This window comes from Neolamprologus multifasciatus, chromosome 23, assembly GCF_963576455.1.
Source record: "Neolamprologus multifasciatus chromosome 23, fNeoMul1.2, whole genome shotgun sequence".
In the NCBI taxonomy this organism is placed as follows: domain Eukaryota; kingdom Metazoa; phylum Chordata; class Actinopteri; order Cichliformes; family Cichlidae; genus Neolamprologus; species Neolamprologus multifasciatus.
This window is the reverse complement of record NC_140460.1, coordinates 20,908,287-20,934,144: the sequence shown is the minus strand read 5'-3', so window position 1 is coordinate 20,934,144 and position 25,858 is coordinate 20,908,287. Positions and strand designations below refer to the sequence as shown.

The window sequence follows — 25,858 nt, the reverse complement described above, 5'->3', positions numbered from 1 at the left end:
ATCACATTTGAGCAGGACTGTGTTTTGGAAGTCCCCCAGCAGCTTGAGCCTATAGCAGTTTAACTAAAGGATGTCTCACGGTCACCTGATCCAGCCCTAACTGTAATCTTTATCAAGAAGGAAAGTTGTAAGTCTAATCTTCAATGCAGAAATAGTGTCACTCTCCCAAATCCAAACTTGAAGTCTGAGAGCCAAGTGCTCTGTTGGGATAATAGACCACTTGGTCTCAAAGAAGCAAAATAGATTAACTAGTTTTTCAACATCACTCTGAGACAGGATGTTTAACAATACTGCACTAATGGAAAGAGCAAGGTCTACAGATTTGGTTAATTTGTGAGTTAAAGACACGTCTTGGTCAGAAGTGACTCCAAGTTGTTGCTGAATCCCAATCTGCTGCGGACAGCAAAGGCAATGATGGAATAGATTTTCAGGTTTTCAAAGTTTTGGGAGATCTAATCAAGTGTGCAGCTTTTTTCCCGTAGTTTTTGCGCCATCTACATTTGGGTCAGTGTTGTCCTGTACCTGTTTTTATTCAGAAATTGCTTTTCTCCACAGTGAAATCCTCCATTTGATTTCCATGCTTGAATGCTTTCAAGAGAATGAAAAGGTCACGGCGACACCAATACATGAATGTATTAAAATGGACACCAGATAAAAATCAGTATCGATTTAAGCAGAGCTGAACTCTGACAAAATAACGGAAACATCCCATAGTGTCTGACCAAGTTATCTTGTTGATCCCAGGTGGAATGATTTGCTAGGCTGCTATCTGCATAATCAAACTCAATGACTTTCCTCTGCTGTGATAGGTGAAAATACATGATCCACTAACTGGACTTTGGGCCGTGCTGCTGATATTTTATCCATCCATCCATTTCTTTCCACTTCCTCTGGTTTTTATGCACTAGGTGACCTGAAACCTGTTAGGGGCAGAGTTAGAGTTAGCACCTTAAACTATTTGGCAAATCGGCTAAAATTCACTTAGGATACAAGAATGGCATCCACCTACCTTAATATTAATTTGTTTAAATTATAATCATGAAGGCATTTTAGTTTTGTGCAGGAAAATGTTAGGAGGTCAGGCACAGCAAGTGACCCATGCCTATTAATGACTATTCATGAGACCTGCCACCACACAAGCTTTGACTGAAATTCATAAATACCACTGTAGTCACTATAATTGTTGTTACTGACATCAAAACAGCTACATATAATAAAATGCACTTTACTACACCATAAGGAAATGATAGTCTAGAATTGCAAGGACACTGAATTGGGGTGCTGGATGGTGGTAATGTTTCTGTTTATAAAAATAGAGTTTCCGTTTATCTGAAAATAAATTGAATGTAAAAGAAAAAAATGACAAAATAAAACTAGCGAAAGAAAGTTTCAGAAGATATTATGAGCTGTTCCAAAACCAGGTCTACTTGAAATAAAGTGTGTGGTGTAAGTAAACAATGTTAATAATCACATATAATGATGACAAATGTGCTGGGTAATGTAGCTTCAAAATGATGTCACAATATTACGAGGAAGTTTGCAATAGTGATACTTCTGATGGTAGTGAAAAACGATACCAGCATTAATTAGCGGAAACAAAATGAGGGGCTTTTTATTTTCCAAAATAAAGTAACTTAACCGTGTTACCTTGCATGCAAGCACTAATTAAAGCTCTGCTTTTCCACCATGTGACCATGTCAGTAATTTCCATCCAGTATTTACTCTCATGGTCATATAGAGTACAGCTAGCGAGTGCTCTGGCGCAACTCTCCTTAGTAATTCGTTTACATTTGGGTAGCAGATCACCAGCTGCTAGCGTCTCGTTTTTTGTGGCCTGGTTCTGCTCGTTGATGGCTATTTGCTTGTGAAGTGGTGAAACAGGTTTGTTGTTTCCACCTTTAGTGGGAGCAGTTTTCTGCTCAAGTATTGAGTTTTATTCGAGATTGTTTTAATAGTTCCCTTTTTTTCCTACTGAACCGTCAATGGTGGCTCACACGTGGCTCTCACTCTTATCCATGACTGAGCTTGTTGTTATGTATGCTAGGGAAGCTACAGACTTGGTGTTGCCATATTACTGATCTTAAAATGTGACACGTTTGTACCATGTAAGAATTTATACTGGTATATAAGAGGATGGTATTATTTGGCAAAGCCCTAATTGTAATGATTACCAGGCTTATGATACTGTGTGGTATATTACCATATTTTTCGGACCATAAGGCGCACTGGATTATAAGGTGCATTAAGTGAAACAAAACAGTCAGATACGTCAAGCTTTAGTCAGCTTATTCTTCTTTCTTCCTCCACTTCCGTACCATTGATTCATTAATGTTGAATTCTCTTGCAGTTGCTCTATTCTCATGTTGTTGTAGTATATTAATGACTAACCTCGTATTGTGGATGGATTATCTTAGTTGTTCTCCTGACTGAAGTTTGGTCCATTTACAGTATCCTGCCATGTGATTGCATTTGTCTCTAACCATCAGGAACCCTCATGTTAATTTTTATCAAGTGGAAAAAGGTTAACGTTCATCCTCCAGCTTCACTGTGTTTATGTTATGCTAACATAGCTGTGTCGCTAGCGATCACATAGCACATCATTATATACCAGCTAGCCCAACTTCAGTAACCCTACAAAATTCACTGCTGTTTGGTTTTGGTTGTCTTCATTTATGCTGGAAGTGATAGCAGAGCTGTAAGTTGTTTTTTTTTTCAGAAATCTCTCAGTCAGAACATGATATATCATGTTTAGGTGGAAACTAGCGAGCTAACTTCCTGCTAACTTCTAAGTTGGTTATGTTTTCATGGATGCTTGAATATTAAACTTCATTGTTACACCTGGTAAAGCAGCAACACTTATCATTTTATTAAAGATGAAAAAATTTAGACAGTTTTTAACTCTCAGTGAGTTCGTTTGACTTTGGGACCTGAAGGGACGGAGTTTTGGACCCAGGTTACTCCGAGTCCGCGAGGCTCCTTACTACGGTAGCCATAATGCTCCGACAATCCATCAAGCGGTGTAACTTACCAAAGTTGTACCAAAATCTTCTTGCAAAATCTGTCAAAAAACATTTTTTGACAGATTTTTGAGCGCTGTGTACCACATAAAATCGGTTAGAGGTCAGTAAGCACAACCAGAATTCATACATACGGCGCTCAGGATTATAAGGCGCACTGTCGATTTTTCTCACAGCACAAAGGGTATATTTTTTAGAAAGTAAATTGATGCATTTTATTTAAAATAATTTTTTTAGCAAGTGGCTAAAAGGCAATGTGGATTTTAAGAGTTTAAGAGCCTTGATCTGTCCTAACAATGACTCCACCAGTTAGCTTTTTTCTTTGATCGTTGCTCTAATCACCTTTTACACTGTTTAATCATCCATACATTAAGATGGACATATAAAGCTGAACCACAGACTTACCTGAACTGCAAGGTTATTCTCCCAACTGGCAACCATAGCCTGACAAAGGGCACCTATTCTGTTCCTTTCCACCTCTAAATATATTATTGATGGACCCTACTGAAGTAGCTATGTGTTATTTGCAGTTTGAAAATGAAATATTGAAAAAAACCAAACTCTTTTCCACAATAGATCCCAACCAGCCTCAAGAAGAAGGGAGAAAGATTTAATTTTGAGCATCTAAAGAACCTGAAAGTATACCAGATCTGTCGTCCAAACTCAGATGCTGTCTTCCGCTCATTCTCTGTCTGAAACAACCTGTTTTAGCTCTTTCCTCTTTGAGGCACTTCTTCTGATTGGCTGACACTATTAAAGTGAAAGTTTGACCAGCAGGCAGTTCTGATATGGCAAAAGATGGCCATCTTTTGCCATATCAGAACTGCCTGCTGGGATACCCACTCTCTGTGACATTAGAAAAAAAGACAAAGAAAGAAACAGCATCCTAAACCCTGAGCATTTGGCTCACGGGGATTAATTGTACAGTCACTGACCTCGTTATTTAAAAGCAACGCAGGTTCACTTTAAAAGTATTTTAGAGGACTGTTCTGCTTCCAGAAAACTGAACTGTGCCCGACTTTCAGTGCCCTGAAATCTATAGTAGAGTCATGAAGTATTCAGATTTGTTGATTTAAGTTGTGTTATTACCTTTTTCAGTTATTAACTTTACCTAAATACGTTTAAGGCCTCTTAAACAACAAAATCACGAGAGCACACACTGTGTTTAAGGCTCTCAGCTCAGATTCAAGCTGTTTCAAGCAGACTCCAATTTTCTGGCTGTGTTCATCAAAGATGGCTGTGGGATTGGGTCAACATGGACATGCAGGATTATATAACGCTGAACACCAAACATAACATGTGAGTTCCTGTGGATCGAACACCCCTGTCCATTCAGATCTATATTTCCTTTGTGCGTTGCCCAAGGCACTGTGATGGTTTGGTGGAAAATGGAAACCACAGAGCAGCATACATCCTCCAGATAAGACTTATCACTACACATGACAGTTAGAACCGTGGTCACAGAGTGACAGAAACATGTTCTTGTACTTTACAGGAATGTGAACACAAGTTAATTCCTGGAAGGATTTTCAGGTCTCGTCTTTGGCTGTTAAAGGGTTGGCATTAGTGCTTGAGCAGCTGTCATTTGCAGGCTGTTCAGCCTCTGGTGTCTGTTCACTCCAGCATGGTCTGCAGATCAGCGAGCAGAAAAGTGACAACATTAAAGCCAGACGTTTTCATTGTGGCCTGTGTGCTTTTCTTTTGAAGAATTTACACTGGATTGTCGGAGCGGGTCAGTGAATTGAGGATTTTCTGTCTCGGTCTGAGTTCAACATAGGGCAGCCAGCTAATCCCATACGCTGCGGAAAAAAAGCTGTTTAGAAAAAAATAAATAAGACAAAGCACTCGCAGGCTGACCTTTGGACTCTTAAGTAAAGCTTGTATCGCTTACACACACAAACACACTCACAACACACACACATACACATGTCAGGCTGGAAAGAAACAAGTCATGCTGCTCTGATTAAGCTGTAAATGAAATGTACATGAATCCAGAACTGAAAAATAAATATATAAGGCAGCAGCTCTCAAAAGGGTGAAAAATATGGAGCGCAATTAAAGTCTTTCTGGAACAAACTCTCAGCGCTTGGCAACCATCTTGGTAACACCTCTTGGCAATTACTTTGAAGCCTCTATATCAGTGGTTCCCAATCTTTTTTTGCTAGCCCCCCTTGATTTACGAGAAAATCTTCATGATGTTGCAATGCTTCAACCTCTGCATTTGTGACGGGAGCCCTGTCAAAAAACCTGTCCATTATGCTAGCAGTGTTGTTAACTTGTACACAACTTTGGTGACAGTGTAGGATCAAGTGAAGAAGGCCCTGGTCACACAGGCCTACAGACTGGTCCAGGATCAACTCATAATCATGGTTGCTAGGTAAAGTGTCATTCCTGGGCCGGTTAGCAAGAAACTCCTTGAGATTTCTGATCAGCTGAAACACAAACTGGAAATACAGACTTCAAAGTAAAAGCTGAGTCTTTTGAAACGTGTTTGATAAAACATTCATTATGGGCGTTCTCTGTTTCCAGTTTCCTACTGCTACTTTTTGAGTTTTACTACTGCTTGATGATTAGTAAGCAGTAAGTAAGTGTTTGCACACAAATTGGCATCTTCCTTGTAAATTACTGGCAAACTCAGCACCTCTTTGCAAGACGATTTTACCTAACGACAGGCAGCAGCCTTCAGCAAACACCCACCGACTGATTGGGAAAGACACATTTTTCCTTCGTCACCATTGGTTGTATAGCACCCAATATGGAAGATTTTTTCCTAAAAGTCTCAGCTTTTTAAGCTGTTGCAGGATTTTCCTCTCTTTAATTAGAGGGATATATCAGAGCTTCTGTGTGGATATATCACTGAAACAGTGAAGAGCAACCTGACTTTGAACTTATTATGCACTTGTTATAAAAATCAAGAGATGCACGATTGGCTGAAAACACACCAAAATGTGGTTTGTGCCAGGGGATGTGATGTCACTTGTGGCGTGAACCACCGACCACGAGGGCAACAGCAGCGGGTAGGACGAAGGCTTTACTTTCTCTGCGGTTTTAACTAAAACCATCACCAACAGGGGGCAGAATTTCACCAGTGTGTGGTCGATAGATGCCCGCCTACTACAGCCCCCCCTACCACCCACCTCCTTTGTTGGGCTTTTGTTGCTCTTTAAAAGTCATCAAGCTTTTGTGCCTTCGTCAGGTTTGATAAACTGGATGGTACAGTGATACATAAACTTGTACTCCCTTCGTTAAAGTCACTACACGTCTGTTCAGCCCGTATTTTCCTGCTTGTGTGTTTGGATGTAATTAGAAACTTAATTTTTAAAGGTCAGCGCCTCGCCTGTGGGGAGCGCAGCGCCGTGACGAAGCAGCAGCAGATGCAGTAGCCCTATTCTTTTAAAGTAGGAGATAAGGTTTATTTTAATGGCTTTTTGAATGTCTGCTGCAGCCCCTGACCACTTTTATAAGCTCACAATCACAGGTTTGCACAGACACAGCAGCATGGAAACATTTAATTGTTTTTTTGTGTTCTTTTGTGTCTCACTGGCTGCATACCTGCATGTCATCAGAATGAAAGGATGAGAAACACATAGCAACTTGCCACGCAAGGAGAGTTATCTTTTTCAGTCTTCATGACAATGCCAGGTCAGGGTCAGGTGACCGTGGAGTCAGCACTCCTTTGATCTTCAAAGCTTTGAGGCGTGTTTGGGCTCATTATCCCATTGCATTTTGAATCCTTCTTCACAGAGATGCAAACCAGAGGAATAACAGAGTCTATTCGACTTTAATCTTCCCACCGGCATGTTTCACTCTGCATTTGATCCCCTTAAGACTGGGTGAGTAATCGGGTCTTTAATTTCACTAACGATTTCCCCTTCTAATGAAACTGAAAGCGAGATAATCAGGATTAAAAAAATATATTCTTTTTTTAACCACAAAGCTCTCAAAATGATCAAAATTAGCCTGCCAAAGACTCCAATCTTTCCCACTGGACAGCTTTGGAAAATGTGACAAAAGACATAAATTTTAGACTTTTAACTGTATTTTGATACAAATTACAGCTTGTTCTGCTCACCCACAGTCATTCATACTACAGTAATAAAAGTAAGAGACAAACAAGCAAGCGACAGGAAAGTTCTGATTTATTATAACAGGGATGTCTAGGCAATGAGCTACAACAAGTCTTTCAATAATTTTTCACATTTATGTCTTACAATTTAAGCCCAAAGAGCCACGCTGACACATTTATTTAATTTACTACAGCAGCTTTTCATGATCAGATCCTAAAACTGAGGCATACTGTTGAAATTGCACTTGTTTTTCAACTGCCAAGATATCTCAGGGATTGCAGTTTAACTACTTTACACTGACAGAAAGGGGAGTTTCACCAGTTAGGATCAAAGTGCGCTGCATATGGTTCCCAATGTAAAATGAGTTTTACATCCCTGATCTACAAGAAAGTTTCTGTATGCAAACCTGTTACATACGGTTCTCCGTGAGTGGAGCATTGCCATAGGTGATGGTTGTCAACTTTTCACGGTGCTCCCTTTGTTTCTCCTGCTGCTACCTGAGTCTCTAGTTTGCTGCCGCTGCAAGCGCCCTACAGTAAAGGCCCCTTCAGAGTCAAAAACACCTGTTAGCCTGACCTTTTTATCCCCATCCACATTCGTTTTTCTTTAATTCATCATTCAAATTATACCTGAATTTCATGCAAATTCCCAGAAAGGATGTGTTTTTAAATGCATCAACCTTATTAAATTAAATAATTATTATGCCAAATTAAATGATAAAAATGTTCAGATAATTATAATTATGATCTTTACGATAAGCCAGCAGACCTGTTGTGTTATTATTCTCTTTCTCTTTATTGCCTCTGACTGGGATTTAGTCAAGTACAGTGAATAATAGTTGAGTGAATTATGTTAAAAGATTTTTTTTTTCTCCATAATTCACTGTGAAATGCCGGTTCGTGACATTTAGCCTTGTTTTCCCTTATGGGAAAACTTTCAGAGAAGCCCCTCGTCCTCGGAATCTGCTAATAGGTGCTCACTTTTTACTATTCACTGTTCTCTCTCTATTTATTTCCATCTTTATTAAGGTATGACAAAAAATAACTAAAGAAAGCAAATGATACCTGACTTCAGTGTGTATACATACACACACATGCGGAGCGTATATCCTTCTACACATCCCTGTAACACGTACAACCAGAGCAACAGATGAAGCAGTTTCATCCTACAAATTGAGCATAAATTCAGAATGTCAACAGAGTGACGCTCAACCTTAATCCTCTTCAGATCAGCTGATCTCAGTGCCTGCCCACATCAGCTGATTTCTCGTCAACACATCCCATTGGTAAATCTCACACAGGGAATATTATTCAAGCTGCTTTTGTCACAGTCCCATGGTTCTGTGCTGTTTGTCACTTTTAAATTCCCTTTTTGTTTTCAGTAGTGCTTTGGACGTTACATTTCAGTTTTTTTGTAGTATTTAGAGAAATTCTGATTCAGTGTTTAATTAATACAATAATAAATAAAAGCTTATTAAATGATCTACAGCTGGGCTCTAACATCTTTGCCTGAGACAAATTGGGTATTAGGAAGAATTCAATGATGAGTGGACCAGCAGCTCCTTTAGTTTTTAGCACCTGCAGCCCGAGGGAATGACTGCTTTCACTGCCTGGGATCTCACCGCTCAATATGTGTGAGTGCAAACAAGCAAAGTTACTTTAGAGGGCTGACTCACAGCTCTGCTCTGAGCTGGTTTCCTGTTTCCTGCATGTGTATCACTGCAGTTGTTTGTGCAGTATGAAGATTGCAGTGTTTGGAAATGGAAATATCAAGTTCGATTTGATAAGAAAGCAAAGACGGAGAGGAAGACATGGCACATGCTCTTCTCTGATTTCCACTTCCTATTTTGCTGCCATGCTGCTGATCACCTGTTTGCATATCGGTGCCTGCTCCACCTGCATTTACACCTGATGGTCTTAAATGACAGACTCTCAAGCTTTGTTCTTTACCTTGAAATGAGGCTTTACTCTGTAGGTATTTAGGGGTAGTTTAGGGGGGAAATGAATGCAGGTTTAGGGTTATAATAGTTAACCTTCAGATTTCAGAAGTCACACTTATCTGCTTATCTTTCTGTGTCTGTAGCCCTGGTCCAGAGGAGAGAATATGTAGAAGTGCATAGAGGTGAACATGAATATGTCTCATTTAAGGTCATCTTTTCCTGTTCTTGTTGGCCGAGCTTCATGAAATTTGGCATAATGTGTCCTTAAAAATGTAGGTGAGTGGAGAACAAAAGAAGAATTATATACAGCAGATGGGCAGTATCTGAAAGTAGGGCCGCTCAATTAATTGAACTGGGCTTTCAACGATCATTAAAAATGACTGAGCCGATTATTAGCAGCTCCCTCATGCTTTACTCTCGCGCTGCTCCGTGTGGCAAATCGAGCGCACATCTCTGCATTTCGAACACGCGTCACAACAATTAAGAGGACCCGAGGGAAGCTCGGAAAGCTAAGCAGAAGTTATTTGGAGAGGAGAGTGACTGCCATTGGTTGAAAAGAGAGGTAAAAAAAAAAACTTCAGTGGTGTGGAAACATTATGGGTTCGCGGAGTCAGACGTGGATCAAGTAGACACAGTGTGTAAACTTTGCTACGGTGTAGTAGCTGCACCACAGAGCAACACTGCAAAGTTCACTAAACATAGATGTTTACATTTTTCATTTATTGCAAACATTTGCACTGTTATCAGTATTTGCACACTATTTTATATTATTTTTTAAAGTCATTATTCAATACATTATTATTGTTAACCCTTTAAAGCCGGTCAGAGCAGCACGCTCGTTTTGTGTAACTATTTTACAGAACCTGAACCATGTAAGCTAGCGCAATAATTTTTTTTGCATATAAAACTTACATCTTATGCCATCAGCTTGTTGTCATTTTCGCGGAAAATGTAGTTTTTTACTTGTAGGCCTTAAAAGCCTATACTGGTGTTTTTATAAGTCATGTTTGACTTTTCTGAATAGTTTCTGGGATGCTTAGAACTCGAATTGCACTGCTGGAAATAGTTTATTTTGATGCACATGCTGTTTTCTTTGCAAACTTTTTTGTATTTAAAGTTTTGAGGGATAAACCTCTTAAATTTCTCCAAGTAGAAATATATGTAAAAAAAACAAAAACGATTTTCAATTTTTTTGTAGTTTATTGCACTTTTTTGCAATTAATGTAATTACTATGGACTTAATGCATACAGTGGGGCAAAAAAGTATTTAGTCAGCCACCGATTGTGCAAGTTCCCCCACTTAAAATGATGACAGAGGTCAGTAATTTGCACCAGAGGTACACTTCAACTGTGAGAGACAGAATGTGAAAAAAAATCCATGAATTCACATGGTAGGATTTGTAAAGAATTTATTCGTAAATCAGGGTGGAAAATAAGTATTTGGTCACCTCAAACAAGGAAAATCCCTGGCTTTCACAGACCTGTAACATCTTCTGTAAGAAGCTTTTCTGTCCCCCACTCGTTACCTGTATGAATGGCACCTGTTTGACCTCATCATCTGTATAAAAGACACCTGTCCACAGCCTCAACCAGTCAGACTCCAAACTCCGCCATGGCCAAGACCAAAGAGCTTTCGAAGGACACCAGGAAAAGAATTGTAGACCTGCACCAGACTGGGAAGAGTGAATCTACAATAGGCAAGCAGCTTGGTGTGAAAAAATCAACTGTGGGAGCAATCATCAGAAAATGGAAGACATACAAGACCACTGATAATCTCCCTCAATCTGGGGCTCCACGCAAGATCTCATCCCGTGGGGTCAAAATGATCATGAGAACGGTGAGCAAAGATCCCAGAACCACACGGGGGGACCTGGTGAATGACCTGCAGAGAGCTGGGACCAAAGTAACAAAGGTCACCATCAGTAACACACTACAACGGCAGGGAATCAAATCCCGCAGTGCCAGACGTGTTCCGCTGCTGAAGCCAGTGCATGTCCAGGCCCGTCTGAAGTTTGCCAGAGAGCACATGGATGATACAGCAGAGGATTGGGAGAATGTCATGTGGTCAGATGAAACCAAAGTAGAACTTTTTGGTATAAACTCAACTCGTCGTGTTTGGAGGAAGAAGAATACTGAGTTGCATCCCAAGAACACCATACCTACTGTGAAGCATGGGGGTGGAAACATCATGCTATGGGGCTGTTTTTCTGCCAAGGGGACAGGACGACTGATCCGTGTTAAGGACAGAATGAATGGGGCCAAGTATCGTGAGATTTTGAGCCAAAACCTCCTTCCATCAGTGAGAACTTTGAAGATGAAACGAGGCTGGGTCTTCCAACATGACAATGATCCAAAACACACCGCCCGGGAAACAAAGGAGTGGCTCCGTAAGAAGCATTTGAAAGTCCTGGAGTGGCCTAGCCAGTCTCCAGACCTCAACCCCATAGAAAATCTGTGGCGGGAGTTGAAAGTCCGTGTTGCTCGGCGACAGCCCCAAAACATCACTGCTCTTGAGAAGATCTGCATGGAGGAATGGGCCAAAATACCAGCTACTGTGTGTGCAAACCTGGTAAAGACCTATAGTAAACGTTTGACCTCTGTTATTGCCAACAAAGGTTATGTTACAAAGTATTGAGTTGTATTTTTGTTATTTTGTTATTGATACTTATTTTCCACCCTGATTTACGAATAAATTCTTTACAAATCCTACCATGTGAATTCATGGATTTTTTTTTCACATTCTGTCTCTCACAGTTGAAGTGTACCTCTGGTGCAAATTACTGACCTCTGTCATCATTTTAAGTGGGGGAACTTGCACAATCGGTGGCTGACTAAATACTTTTTTGCCCCACTGTACATATTATTAAAATATGGGCTATAACAGTTGTATTGATGTATAGCCACTTGAAATGCTCCCACAAATGGCACTACAACATGTAAAAAAATAATATAAGCTCTGGCGGACTTGGTTCTATGGTAGGTCTTAAAGGGTTAAATAAATATCGTCAAATAATTGAGATCTCAATTTCAGTGAAAATAATCGTGATTATCATTTTTGCCATAATCGAGCAGCCCTATCTGAAAGTCATGTCCTCAAAAAACAGGAAAAAATCCAGCAAAGACCTAACGCAGGACCTGAGAGATGCATCTGGGTCTTCAGTTGATCATCTAGTATTCATTGAAGCCTTATCTGAAATGGTCTCAGTGGAAGAGTGGCTGTCAAGAAGACATTCTTAATGAAGGGAGACAGGGAGAAAAGGCTGAGGTATTAAAGTTGAACAAGAACTGCACTGTAAATCAGTGGCAACAGGTCTGATGAAGTGATGAATTCAGATTTGAAGTTTTTTGGCGTAAATCATTGTCAGTATGTAGGGAGAAGTTCAGGAAAGAAGTACAGTGAGTGTCTACAGCCATCAGTAAAACACGGTGGAGGCTCTGTCATGGTTCGTGGTTAAACAAATGATTGAATTAAGAACACAGAGACGTACCATCACATCTTGATTCACCATGAAAAACCATCTGATTAGGAATGGCTTCATTTTTTACCATGACATTGATCCCAAACACTGCCAATGCAGTAAAATCATGCCTGGATAGAAAAAGTCAAACTCTGTTTTGATTTTATATACATTATTTCCATGTATGCATGTATGTTTCGGTAAATCACAGGATCCATTTTTCTTGCTCAAGACTTTTTGCACAGCGTCGTACTATATATATTGACATCACCATGGGAGTCTATAGAACCTAGAGTTTCACAGACTTCCATATTAAAATGTTCCACTTTTCAGGTAAATTGAACATGTTTACAGTCTGTTTTTTGTTTTTCTTGTTTTTACAACAAATGTGAAATTCTTTTCAACAAATTTACAGGTTTTGTACTTTTATAAAAATCAATAGTTTTCTATAACTCGGGGCACTTCAAATAGCAGGTTCAGTGCAGGTTCAGTTCGATAGCCATCCACTGGGTTTTGTCTCTGCTAATTGGCATCACTTAACTTATCTTCTCAACCATGTCTGTGCTGTTGGTTCCTTTTGGACCATGTTAACAATTAATATGGCTTGCTCTGTGCTTGATTGAGGTTAATTATACTAACAGAGAATCCAAGAAGCTTTTGCTCCATTATAGCTGTTGCACGCATTCGAAAGGACTTTACTTTCGAATTGACTTTACTCACCACACATTGTTGACCACAATTTGTTTTGATGCTTCCTTTGAATTACTGCAAAAATATTTCACTTACTGATGTAGAATTTCACTCCTTTATTGTCTAGCACAAATTTCTAGCTGCTGGTGCATTTGGAACAGTCTAAAAGTACAAAGGTTCAGAATTCAAATAGTGTGACCCATGTTATGAAACAAGCATTCCAGCAACAACACCTCCTGTTTGGCACTAACTTGTCGAACCACTATAATCAGGTTTTGCACCACCAGACATCTCTCACTTGCAGCTGCCCAGTTGTGATCTCATCACATCTGTTGAGATGTATGTTAATGTCAGAGGGTGAGCTAACGACTTAACTTCCTAAATTGATAAATAGTGTTTTGGTGTCTATTTTTTACAACAGAACCAAGATAATCTGATTTCAATTCCCCCTGTCCAGAAAACTTTTTAAATGTATAACTGGATCATAACTACCACATGAGTGGTCATTAAACCAATCATGCACAGAGCCTCCTCATGCTCTTTCGCTGAATTCTTCAGAAACATAATTAGATTTCATATTTTATGGTCAACAGCATGTTCTGGGGAAAATACACAATTATTTGTTTCCTTAAATATGATAACAGTGGTCATATTATGCACTCGACTCCACAGTCCATGAGTTTGTCTCGTGTTGCAGAGTCTTTCTCTCAACTTACGAATAGTAAATGAACTATTAGATGTAGAGTGATTTCCTTCTCTCAGAGGCACGTGTTTGTTTGTTTTACTACAATCCACATTCACAGCGTCTTACTCTCTAACTTTTAAGCCCTGTATCTATCATGCAGGGCGACTAACTCTGCCTCGTCTCCGCTAATTGGCATTACTTAACTTATCTTCTCAATCGTGTTTGTGCCATTGGTGCCTTTTGGAGCATTTTAATGCAATTACCCAACAATTAATATTGCCGGAGGAGCTGCAGATCAAACCACAAAGCTCCTGATTAGCCAAGGCCTAGAGATGGGAGCCTTAGCCATGCATTTTACAATTGTGATTTAAAAAAACCCAACAAAAAAACCCAACACATTTAACCACCTGTGGCATTGATTTCCATTAAATAAGGCATACATGAAATACAGACAAAGCAATAATTTTTCATTTTCAGCAATGCTGTACTCTACAACATGCTACATAAAGTTCATAAAAAACTTTATGTAGCATCAAACCTTAGCTGATTTAAATTTGGCCAATCCCCAGGTCAAGGACCTCATCAGGTTACTTCTGCCCAAAGTAACCTGATGCTTATAACCAGGGCCGTGCAGAGAGGTTTAAAGGGGCGGGTGCTCAAGGTTAAAAAGGGGCACATTGAACCAGGCTGAATAACAACAACACACATTCATCAAGAATCTAATATGGGCAACAAGGCAAAGCCAACGTAGCCGATGTTTTACCTGATGGGTACAATGTTGCTGTTGAGGGGTTGCTGTGGATAGTGCTGGAGGGCAGGGCTGTGTTGATCTGAGACTATAGACATTAAAAAGTCCATAGGAGAGATGGTAGCTGATTAAACAAGTGTCATGAGATAATAACAAAATGCAAAGATTGGTGACAGCACTTGGAACCATAAGGCAACAAAAAACTGTGAGAAATAATTTAGGCTCTGCCTGTGAATCACTCTTTGCTTCTCTTCTTCCTTCCATCTAGGGCTGGGCGATATGACCCAAAATTCATATCTCGATATTTTTTACCTGGACGGCGATATAAGATATATATCTTGATTTTTTTATTTTTTTTTTAAAGCCATAAAGTAAGAACAAAAAGAGAGTTCTTAGTCAAAGCTGTGTCCCAGATGTCACACAGGCACTTTTATTAACATAGAGCATAGATGTACATAAAATTTACTCAAAAATAAATTATGAGCATTTATTAAATAATAATGCTCCATAAATAAAAGAAAAGAATGTTGTTTTTGTGCATAACAAAAAGCTCACAATTGTGCAGTCAAAATGTAAACTAACAGACGCTGAGCATAGTAACAAAGACAGATTTCACAGCTGCTCTGTTCCCAACGTCTACTGCGTGACTGACAGCCTGGAGTTTGAAATCCTCTTCGTAACCACGTCTCTTAACAGGTGCCATTTATGGTTCTTATACACAGTAGGGTAATATTACGTTGAAGCACAGTACGTATCACTCCGCGAGGCTCCGCGGTAGCCGTAATGTTCCGACAATCCATCAAGCGGTGCAGCTCCGTAGCTTACCGAAGTCGTACTAAAACATTTTTTGACAGATTGCTGAGCGCTGTGTACCACATAAAATCGGTTCGCGGCCATCAAGCACAACCAGAATTCATACATAAGGCGCACTGTCAACTTTTGAGAAAATGAAAGGATTTTAGGCTGTGCAGCGCCTCTGGGCTGCATGGCGTTAGCTCGTTAGCGTGGTTAGCTAGCTAACACGTTGACGGCGTCCAGCCCCACGCACGGGGCGATGTGCAGTAACTCGTTAACGGAGATTTGCCGTGTCCATCTTGTCGCTTCCTGCAGGTGAAGCGATGGGGGAGGAGGGGGAGTTGTGTTCAGTGAAGGAGAGGCGAGGCCGAGTAACGTTGCATAAAGACAAAAGTGGACGAAACAGAGGCAAACTTGCGGCTCCACAAGTATAGTTATAACGTAACATAGACTATATCGATATAAAGGATATTGTCACATCTTATATCTCGTATAAAAATATATCGATGTTTTTTAAAAACTCGATATATCGCCCAGCTCTACTTCCATCCCATCATTTCATATATCACTCTCCACTTGCTGTCTATCTGAGAACAAGGCACAACTTGCTATTGCAATAAACTATAATTTAAAAATCCACACCTAACAACTCTTGCACTTAATCTATAACAAAATGATGAGAGAAAAATGTTATAGCTGGTACAACTGGTACATGTGCTCTTTGTAATCCAGCTGCTGAGGGATCCACTGCCTTTAGTAGTCTCACACAGCTCCTACTGTTTCCTCCTCATGTCCTTACCAGGCATGTCTGGACAATGTTATATCATGAGTAATATTTTTTTTAAAAAATCCATATACATAAAACACACACATGCACGCACACACAGTGACATTTTAGACCTTCTTCAGAATACTGTATATTCTATGGGCATCACGGTGCTGATCCAGAATCCTTACATTATTATTTATTACTAGAGCTACAATAATAAAGCAATGAGGAGGGGGAAGTAATAAATATGAAATAATGTATTTATGATGATTCCATTTGTTTCATTATCCACTCTGTGCCGGGGCAAAGCTTATTACATTTTTAAACTGTAGAGATACAATAATTTTACTGCTGTAAAATCCAAATTTTGTCTTATTTAAAATATAAATCTAATATAATCTGCTTCTTAATGTATGTTCTTTAAAATACAGCGTGTGTTTTTTAATATATTATAATTATAATAATGCATAATTATGTGGACATGCATATTAGATCATTTTTTAGTGAAATATAATCCCTCCAGAAAGGCAGGAAAAGCCCAGAAACTTACTTTAAAACTAAATATGTTCCCTAAAACGGTGGACAGAACTACAGACCCATGACAGCCTTACACAGGCAGCCAGCAGCTATGACCAGCACTACTTGTGCAGTTAATAAAAGGACAGGTAATGTTTGTCACGCTGTTGCACACGCAGCACGCTCGTTTGTTTCAGTTCGTCAGTTGGAACAAGACAGCTTACCAACGTGTACGTAATAAGCTAATACTCCTGTGTGCTATACACTACAGTGTACGCTGTACACCTACTTACTGGTTTTGTCGCATCAGTCTGTGTCTCTGAGTTAATTTATGTTTCTCCTACAACTCCGGACCGCAAAAAATGCGCGTGCTCTTTGTGAGCTCGTTCCCGGCTCGTAACCAGCGCGTTCTGCCGTCAAGGGCGATCATTGGTTAAATGTGATCATGTGACTGATGCAAGCCAGACCCTTTTATTTAGCAAAATTGTGATTAATAGTTAAATATTATTGTTGAGGGGCACAGACAGGACTCCACACGCACACACACATTAAAAAAAAGAATTAATAATATTTTTTTTAAAAAGTTGCCTCAACAAAAGGGCACTTTGGGCACCCATCAGGAAAGGGGCGGGTGCTCAAGCCCCTCTAGCCCCCCCACCTGCACGTGCCTGCTTATAACAGAGATAGCACCTTTTATAGATGAACTTTAGCTATAACTGATTACGTGTTGCAACTGCAGTCTCCCATCAACAACTTAATTAATGTTTCCTACATAAGGCTGCTGAGTAGAAAATTAATTTTCCACTTATTGATGGTACTGAAAAGAAGAGACAGCGTAGTGACTGACATTGATTTTACCCAACAACAGCAGCTGAGTGACAGCTTTGCCAGGGATACAGCAAGACCACTTGGACAAACCTGCATTAGAGCCAGTGGGGAACTGCCTTAGAACTGTACTGTTGAACTGTATTGTTTCTAACAGCCAGCAAAGGGGGAATTACCTGGTTTCAAAAAGAAGTCATTGTGCAGAAGTTTCTCATAATTTATGCCTTATTTCGGGGGCGATTCTAGGATCAGAGCTTTTGGGGGTGCTGAGCACCCAGAGAGCTGCCCAGCCAGGCAAGATAAACCTGTTTCTGTCAGTCCCTGCATCCTTAAATGTTGTCCTGAGTTCTCTCTGACTGTCACTTTGGTGCATTTAAACCCCGTTCCTCCCTGTCCTCATTGTCTGTTGTCTTCGTCTGCGTTATCAGTCATCATAATTTTACCATCTCCGTGCAAGTCTGCAAATTTCTTTATTAAATCATGAGATTCTTAAATTCATCAAGTCTCTCTGTGCCTGGATCCTCGTCACAAAACATGACATCACTATTTTGTGCATTTTAACACAATTTAATCCCCACATTTGTGAAAGAAAAGCAAAACACTTTTTTGAAAAGTCTGTAACAAAACCATCAAATCTTTTTTTTTTTTTTTTTTTTTTTTTTTTCAAAACCATCAAATAAATAAATAATAATAAATATCTAATAAATGCTGCAAAAGAAGAATGGATTAGAAAAAAATACATATCCTAACCTTCTTAAACGATGATTTGATTTATTAAGGGAGGAAAAAAAGCAATCTTAAAGTATCTGTTTAAGGTCATGCCAAAGTCTCTCAATTGGATTTAAGTCCAGACCCGCTCATGTGTTTTGGGTCATTGTGCTGCTGCATAACCCAACTGCACTGATGGTCAGATGTAAACTCTCCTTCAGGATTTTCTGATAGAAAGCAGAATTCACCGGTCAATCAATTACAGCAAGTCACCCTGAAGCAGCAAAGCAGCCCCAGACCATCACACTACCACCACCATGTTTGACTGTTGCAATGATGTTCTTTTTATGAAATGCTGCTAGCTTTATGCAGATGTAACAGGACTCAAACCTTCCAAAAACTTCAGATTTTGTTTCATCGCTCCACAGAATATTTTCCCAAACGTCTCGGGGATCATCAAGATTTTAGTGGCAAATGTGAGATGAGCCTTTGTGATAATTTACTGACTGATGTTTACTGGGTAGGGTCGTCTCCATATCTTTGAAAAACATCAGGTTTTGCAGTGAATTTAGGTCCCAGATATCCAAGTTCTGTAATAGAGTTGGATATTCTTTCTCTAAGGGCACATTAGCAGTCAATGGCACATTGTAACTTGTAATAATTTATGTTCACTTGAAACTGGTGTCTACTTTGAAGCACAAAGCAGCAGCATCAAAGAGCTTTTCTGTAGTTTGGGAGCATGAATGAAGAGCAGTGGACATTCCTCAGTTTGTGCAGGACCTCTAAGGCTAAACTGCAAACAGTGAGCCAGAAAAAGACCAGTTCAGAGAGTCACATGCATTGAGCTCATTTGGCATGTTTCCCTCAGGCTTTTAGATATTTTCTGCGTGACAGGAAGCTGTAAGTTAGCTAATTGCTCAGCAGTAATATGATGAAGATCGAAAGAAATCTGCTTTAGTCATAAAAAAAAAAGATCCATGTGACTGATTAGCTCACAGTGGACGTGAGGATTCTCTTTGCCGTCACGTTTTTTCATTGAAACTGAAATGATGCTTGTTTTTCAGTTGTAATTATAGTTCACTAGTGTGTAGTGGCAGACAGGGCAGAGATGCTGAGTCAAAAGATGTAATATTTTTTGGAAAGTCTCAGAGCTCATCTAGCAGCTATAAATCGACGCTCAAAAGAAAACCAAGCACCGAACAAAAAGATACAAGATGATCACAGAGAGAAGTGATATAAACTCACCACAACAAGATAAAACAATTTCACAGAAACATAAAAGAACCACAAATAGTTGTTAGAGGACACTAAGAAATGCAAAGAACTAGGCAGGAAATGACCACAAATGAATTGAAAAACACACAAAGAGGCTTCAGAAAAATGTGAAATAAACACAAGTGGACAATGGAAGGAGACCACAGAGACACCAAATTACTCTAGAGGGATACATATCAGGCAAAAGGCGCAAAGGAGCTACAGAGAGACTCCCAGTGATATCAACTGACCACAACATGAGAATAAGATTCAAAAAGACACTGAATAGACATAAAATGATAGCACTGAAATACAAAATGACTATAAAAATGCCAAAGACACAGAGATACAAAAGAAAATTCAGTGATATATAAAACAACCACAATTAAATGGCAAAAGACCACAAAGAGTAAAAATTAAAGCAAACCAGCCACACAAAGTTGCAAAAGAGACACAAAATAACGGCAGAGAGACTTAAAGTGATATAAACTGACACAGCAATGCAAAAAATATTCTAGATTTTTAAAAAAGACACACAAGAGACACAAATAACTGCACAAAAATGCAAAACGATCACAAAACCCATTAAGAAAAATGTTAACTGAAGTTCTAACGAGGTGGTGTTTTTAAACCCTAGCCTGCAAACCAACTGAACTGCCTCAAAATAAAAACACAAAGAGCTTATTTTATCTCAAGCGTTAGCCCTTTAAATCCCTAAATACAGAGCATGGGGTATGATAAACATAAACATAAAATCTGAAGTGCAGAGAAGTGTTTGGCTTGTTTTGTAGGTCAGATGTTTGGTGAGGGATGCCGAGGGATTAGAAACCGAGACTTTTTTGTGCTTTTTGAGGCGGTCGTGTTGCGCCTTGTGGCGTGTCAGGGTGAGCCGAGGCTGCCAGATAAAAACCAACAAGGCCTCGCAGTAATCCTGTGAGATCAAGGCGGGAATTATTTGCTGTGATTGTTGTCTTAGAGCTGGAGGATGGAGCTGAGCTGCTGCTACTGTTGCTGTTTGCATGTCAGTTCTGTCATCTTTGCCTTCATAAGACCAGACTTTAAAGGCCCTAAGCCCCCGTGTGGCTTCATTAATGTCACACAGGCTTCACGCAGTCATGATGAGGGAGGCTGACAGATTTATTTATACTGTTTCCTCCTGTTGTTTCATGTCTCGTGTTGCTAATGGAGGTTCATGCCCATACAGTTGTCAGCAACAGGACGGCCCAGAAATTCAGTCCAAGCTTAAAGCATTAATCAGCTATATGTAAGGGTCAGCTATGAGCAGTAAAAGAAAGGCAGAGGGAGGTGGATAACATGGAAAGAAGGAAGGCAAGCTTGAACGTGACAGGTAAAAGGATTTAAACAAAGTACTAAAAAGAAATAAGGAGATGGGGTGAAAGCAAATGAAGTAAAAGTACATAAGGGCAGATGAACAGGAGAAGTAAACAGTGTAAACAATATAGGTGTAAGAAGGAAGGTAAGAAAAAAAAACACTGAGAAAAGAAATGGATCCAAAAGATCAGAAAAAAATTAGGGACACAAGGAAAAAGCAAAGAACAAACTAAGATTAAAATATGGATATATGGTATGAAGGAAAAGTAGAAAGTAGGCATTAATGAAAAGGAGACATGGAGTGGAAATCTGGAGCGTGTTAGGAAAATGAAGAAGAAAAACATGACAAAGAAAAAAAAACTAAAGACAGAAAAGTTAAAATGGATGAAAGACAAACAAGTGGTGGTAGAAGTAGTAGAGGTGATGGAACCTCAGACTCCTGGGTGAAAGCCTCATGTAGGCCTAATGCCACTGCATCCACCTGCTGAGGGGAACTTCGTGGTTTTTTCTACAATTTGCAAAGAGAAATAAACTTCACAGTCAGTGCAGGTAATCAGAAATGAGGCTTGTAGTTGTTTGACAGGTAACTGTCACTTCTGAAATATTGTCGGCGGCCAGGCCAGAAACCACATTTAGACCCTGCAAAGTTGCCGAGCTCCTGGAAAAATCTGTTTATGGTCACTTTAGCTGATTCTAGGAAGCTGCAGCTGAGTAGTCCTCAATAGTTCCTGAGTGCCAAGAAAATCCAGCATTCAACCAGCTTATTAGTGACTTTAGACTACAAGTCTTTGTTTTTCCTACTGAAGACCCTCATTCTCAATAGAAAGACATAGATATGACAGAAAATGTTTATCTTCTTTTTGCCCCTCGATCACAGGACGTCTTGAGAATGACTTATGTTTTTACCTCTGCAGAGAAAACCACCAAAACATATCAATAAATCCACTCTCCTGATCCTTCAGCAGTGTGTGTAAATGTGCATCTATGACTTCTCGCACATGCTCAGTAGGTTCTGAGGAAACAGTTCAGTGGAGTAAGCTGATTAAAGTAATGCGCTTTGAGCAGACCCTCTAATATCTGATATCGTTGATGTTATCGAACACAGCAACCTAAAGGTCAGTGTCACGGCAACGATATGTTTTGATTAAAAAAATCATGTTTTGTGAGGGGACAAGTCGAAATACTGCAGCACTTTATTTCTAGAAACATCAAAGTCTCTCCAACAGTGTTTTAATCTTTTCATCCAGATGGTTTGACTAGTCTCTGAGGATTCTGGTGACAGTAAGTACTATTAAACCACTTTGTGGGTCATGCAAACATTGCAGGGTAATTCACTTTTCGAAAGATAAATAAGATCTGATGTAAGCTGGAGCGAATGAGCATCAGCAGTTGTTAGAGTTACAGAGGAGAACAAAAGACAGCAACTTGGAAATCATCCAGAATTTGAAAGTGAATTTACACCAAGTTTTTCTTTTTTTAGTGTTCAGAAGATGTGTTTGTAATGCATATTTAACTATTTGGAGTCATATTTAAGCCTAAGTTAAGAAGTCCGCTGACTTTAAGTCATGTAATATCGGCTGTGGGAAAATGAACCCATCAGACTGAGCCGTAAAAGAAGAAATTGTCAGTATCTTACCTTACACATGGGCAAAAATCCCTCAAATTTCAAAACAGTGCCAATATTTTAGACTTAATATCCAAAAACATGTCCAATATCTGTTCTGTCAAGGTTGTTTTGTCAGTTTAGTGGGTAGTCCAGCTTTCAATTGCTAATTTGAAACAACCAATTTTGGATTTTACAGACCAAGGTCTAGTGCCCAGACTTTGACTTTATTTCTCTAAAAAATAAGTACAGCTTCAGCAAGTCTTTCTGGCTTACAAACAAAGTTACTAAGTCACCACTAACTAGTTCAGAGATCTGCAGTTTCTTGCTGGTTTTCACAGACAGCATAGTATCAATCGGCATACATTTTCATTGCTATGCAGACGATACCCATCTTAACACACAAAAATTAGTTATTAAACTACAGGAATGTCTTAAAGACATAAGACTTGGAAGACTTCTAATTTTCTGTTTCTAAATTCAGGCAGATTTGAAGTTTTTATACTCAGCCCTAAAATCTTAGAAATATGGTATCCAACCAGATGCCTACTCTGGCTCCCAGTAACACTGTGAAGAATCTTAGAGTCATTTTTGACCAGAATATGTCCTTCACCTTTCATATTAAACAAATATGCACACTGAAGGATATACTCTTGCTTTCCATGATGCACTGGCCATTTCTTCTTCGCTAAACTCTTTTCATTCTCTACGTTGTGTACACCACTCTGCAACTATTAGTTATTAGTAAACTTTGGGCCTCTCTCCTCTAGTTTGCTTTTCTCCAATCTCTCTTTGCTCACTTTCCTTTCCTCTCACCATATGGCTGCCCTTCTCTGAGCCTGCTTCTGCTGGGGCTTTATTCATTTTAAAAGGCAGTTCTTCTCTCATCGTAGCCAAGTGGTTGGTTGTAGGAGGTTGTGTGATTTGGGGATATATTTCTAGAGTATTTACCTGACAATATAAAGTACTTTGAGGTGAATTGTTGTGAATTGGCACTATAGAAATGAAAATGAATTCAACTGATTTGAATTACCAATTCCTCTTGTTTTCTGCCCTCTGGCTCCATGTACATGTTAGCACTGGGTCTGGGTCTGTCAGAAATGTTGATTCCATAAAAGTTAGTTCACAGCCTCAGATCCTTCGGTAGGTCCTTCAAAATGTCACAATGCAGTCATGGGAAAAAACTACGTGCCATGCTTAAGTAGCTTAGGAGCTTAGAAGTCAAAATAAAATTATAGTAACATAGTAGTACAAGGACTATAATAATAGCTGGCAGATTCCTCTCTGCCAGGTCACACAGGTATAATCCAATTAGAGTTGGTGATAACATATGGCCTGTTAGAGAAGGTGCTTCACTCCTAACCACTATCTGCAGTAAGTGGTGCAGAGGGTGGTCAGGATTATCCACGGCAGATAACAGTTTGGTCAGTGACCTCTCCACCTCAACTTCAAAAGTTTTCAGTCTTCAATCAATCACAGAGCCAGCCATCGTAATCAGTTTATTCAGTCCGTATGTGTCACCAGCTCCAATGCTGCTTCTCCAGCAGATCACAACAAAGTACATTGAGCTCACCACAGCTGAGTGATAGAAAGTCTCCAGCATTTTGCTGCACACATATAAGGATCTCCAGAGGATACGGAGCTTTACAGCCTCATTTTGTATACATTTTGGTCCAACTGTTCAGCCTTATGTTAACATGCATGCCACAGTACTTGCACTCCTCTACCACATTAACATCCTGATCACATTTATAAGCAGATGATTCCTCCTCGACCACTTCATGGTGCTCTCTTTCTCCTGCCCATTACTAATACGTCCAACTAATGCAGAATAGTCAGACTATTTCTGTAGGTAGTATGACCCAGTTATACAAAGTGAACAGGAATGCAGACAGCATCACCTGTACTGCACATGACCAAATCAGAGTGAATTGTTTTCTGTATGACTTTAACAGTATCTCACTTTATTGTTGTCTGTATGTAATTTTTTATGCACAGCTTGCTTAAAGTTGCACCAGAAGAATCAGGTCCGGCTGAAGTATGGACTTTGGTTGAGCTATTACAACACCTCGATTCATTTTTTTTCAGCCATTCTGTTGGAGATTTGCTGCTGTTCTTGGGTTTATTGTCCTGTTCCATGACCAAGTTTTCAAGCTTTAGCTGGTGGTCCTTACAGATGTCCTTACATTTGACTCTAAAATAGTTTGGTATATAGAGGAGTTTATGGTCAGTTCACTGACTGCAAGGTGTCCTGTGTTTGGTTTTCTCCAAAAGCGGTGCTGTGTGAACAAACATCTCCATTTTGGTCTTGTCTCTCCAAAATATATTGCTAAAGAAGTGTTGTGGTTTGTTCAGATGCAACTTTGTGAACCTAAACCATGCTACCCTGTTCCTTTTAGATAGAAGAGGTTTTATCCTGAAAACTCTTCCAAACAAGTGATGCTTGTTTAGTCTTTTTTTAATTGTTCTGTCATCGACTTGAACATTTCCCATCCCAGCTGAGGCCTGTAGAGTCTGAGTTGGGTTTTTGGCTTTTCTCTGTGCATTTCACATTCGGATATTGGGCTTAATGTGCTGGCATGTCTTCTCCTGGGAATCTTGTGGCATTGTGTTACCAAACAGCTAAATGCTACACATTAGCAAATGGCTAAAGCATCTGCTTTTACAGTTAGTCACTGCATAGAATGCTAAAAAGTAAAGAGTAAAGGCAATTACTTGCATTTATAATGATTAAAAAGGGACAATTTCTTTTATAAATTCCATTTAAAAATGTGGATAAAAAGTTAATTCTATGATTACTGAGTATTTTGTGTGCTGTGTTACATCTCATTCAGTTAAATGGTCAAAAAAAATAGATGAGGACATCCTTTTTGGATAATTTAATGAGCAAAACCTGTCTGTTTGCTATTTAGTTTTTTATTACAAGTCCATTTCAGTTAAATAAATTTAATTATTATCACATTCCAGTTTGGGCATTCATGGACTTCCATACCAATGAACAGTGTTTTTCTCTGTTGTTTTATTGTTGTGTAACATGCACCAAGGCAGATTTTGTTTTCTGCTCCTTCTGCAAACGCGTGGAAGACTGTCAACACTGGGAGGTAAACAGATAAATCTAAATGAGTTTTTTCTCCCATACGTTTATTAATTCATTGGAAGAAGTTGTAATTTTAGGAATGCATGAAGTTTTTAATGGGAATCTGGTGAGGCGGCAGTGTTGTTCAGGACTGATTTGATGGGAGAAAGGAGGAAGTGAGGGGGGGTTCATCCCTTGTGATGTGTCTCATGACTGGAGGAGGCAAAGCTGTTGTGTTTGGACTTGAGGAGCTGCAGGGTGAACTCACTGATGCCCCTTAAAATTGAACATGTGACTCTTAGACAAGTGGACTTAGATAGACTTCACTGTTATCAGATGGAAACTAAACTTTCTCGCAGTAAGTGCATTAGGAGCA

General features: G+C 39.5%; 1 protein-coding gene and 1 long non-coding RNA gene across 4 annotated transcripts in view; one reads left to right on the top strand and one right to left on the bottom strand.

The window, feature by feature from the left end:
- The window catches only part of LOC146491485 (prolactin receptor-like), a 60,848-nt gene that overhangs the window by 3,688 nt on the left and 31,302 nt on the right, over positions 1–25,858 (top strand). Inside the window, exons 1-2 of one of the 3 annotated variants that reach the window (XM_085152473.1) lie at positions 18,212–23,920; positions 24,166–25,840. The exons of 1 other annotated variant lie outside the window; for it this stretch is intronic. The gene's annotated coding sequence lies outside the window, so the exon portion shown is untranslated. Of the gene's footprint in view, positions 1–18,211; positions 25,841–25,858 lie in introns of those variants that run through there. One more of the 3 variants, XM_085152472.1, reaches the window with a different exon arrangement.
- Positions 12,937–17,368, bottom strand: LOC146491486 (uncharacterized). The gene is made up of 2 exons (XR_014872468.1): positions 16,978–17,368; positions 12,937–14,692 (listed from the first exon to the last, which is right to left on the bottom strand). It is a non-coding gene; the product is annotated as an uncharacterized LOC146491486 (long non-coding RNA).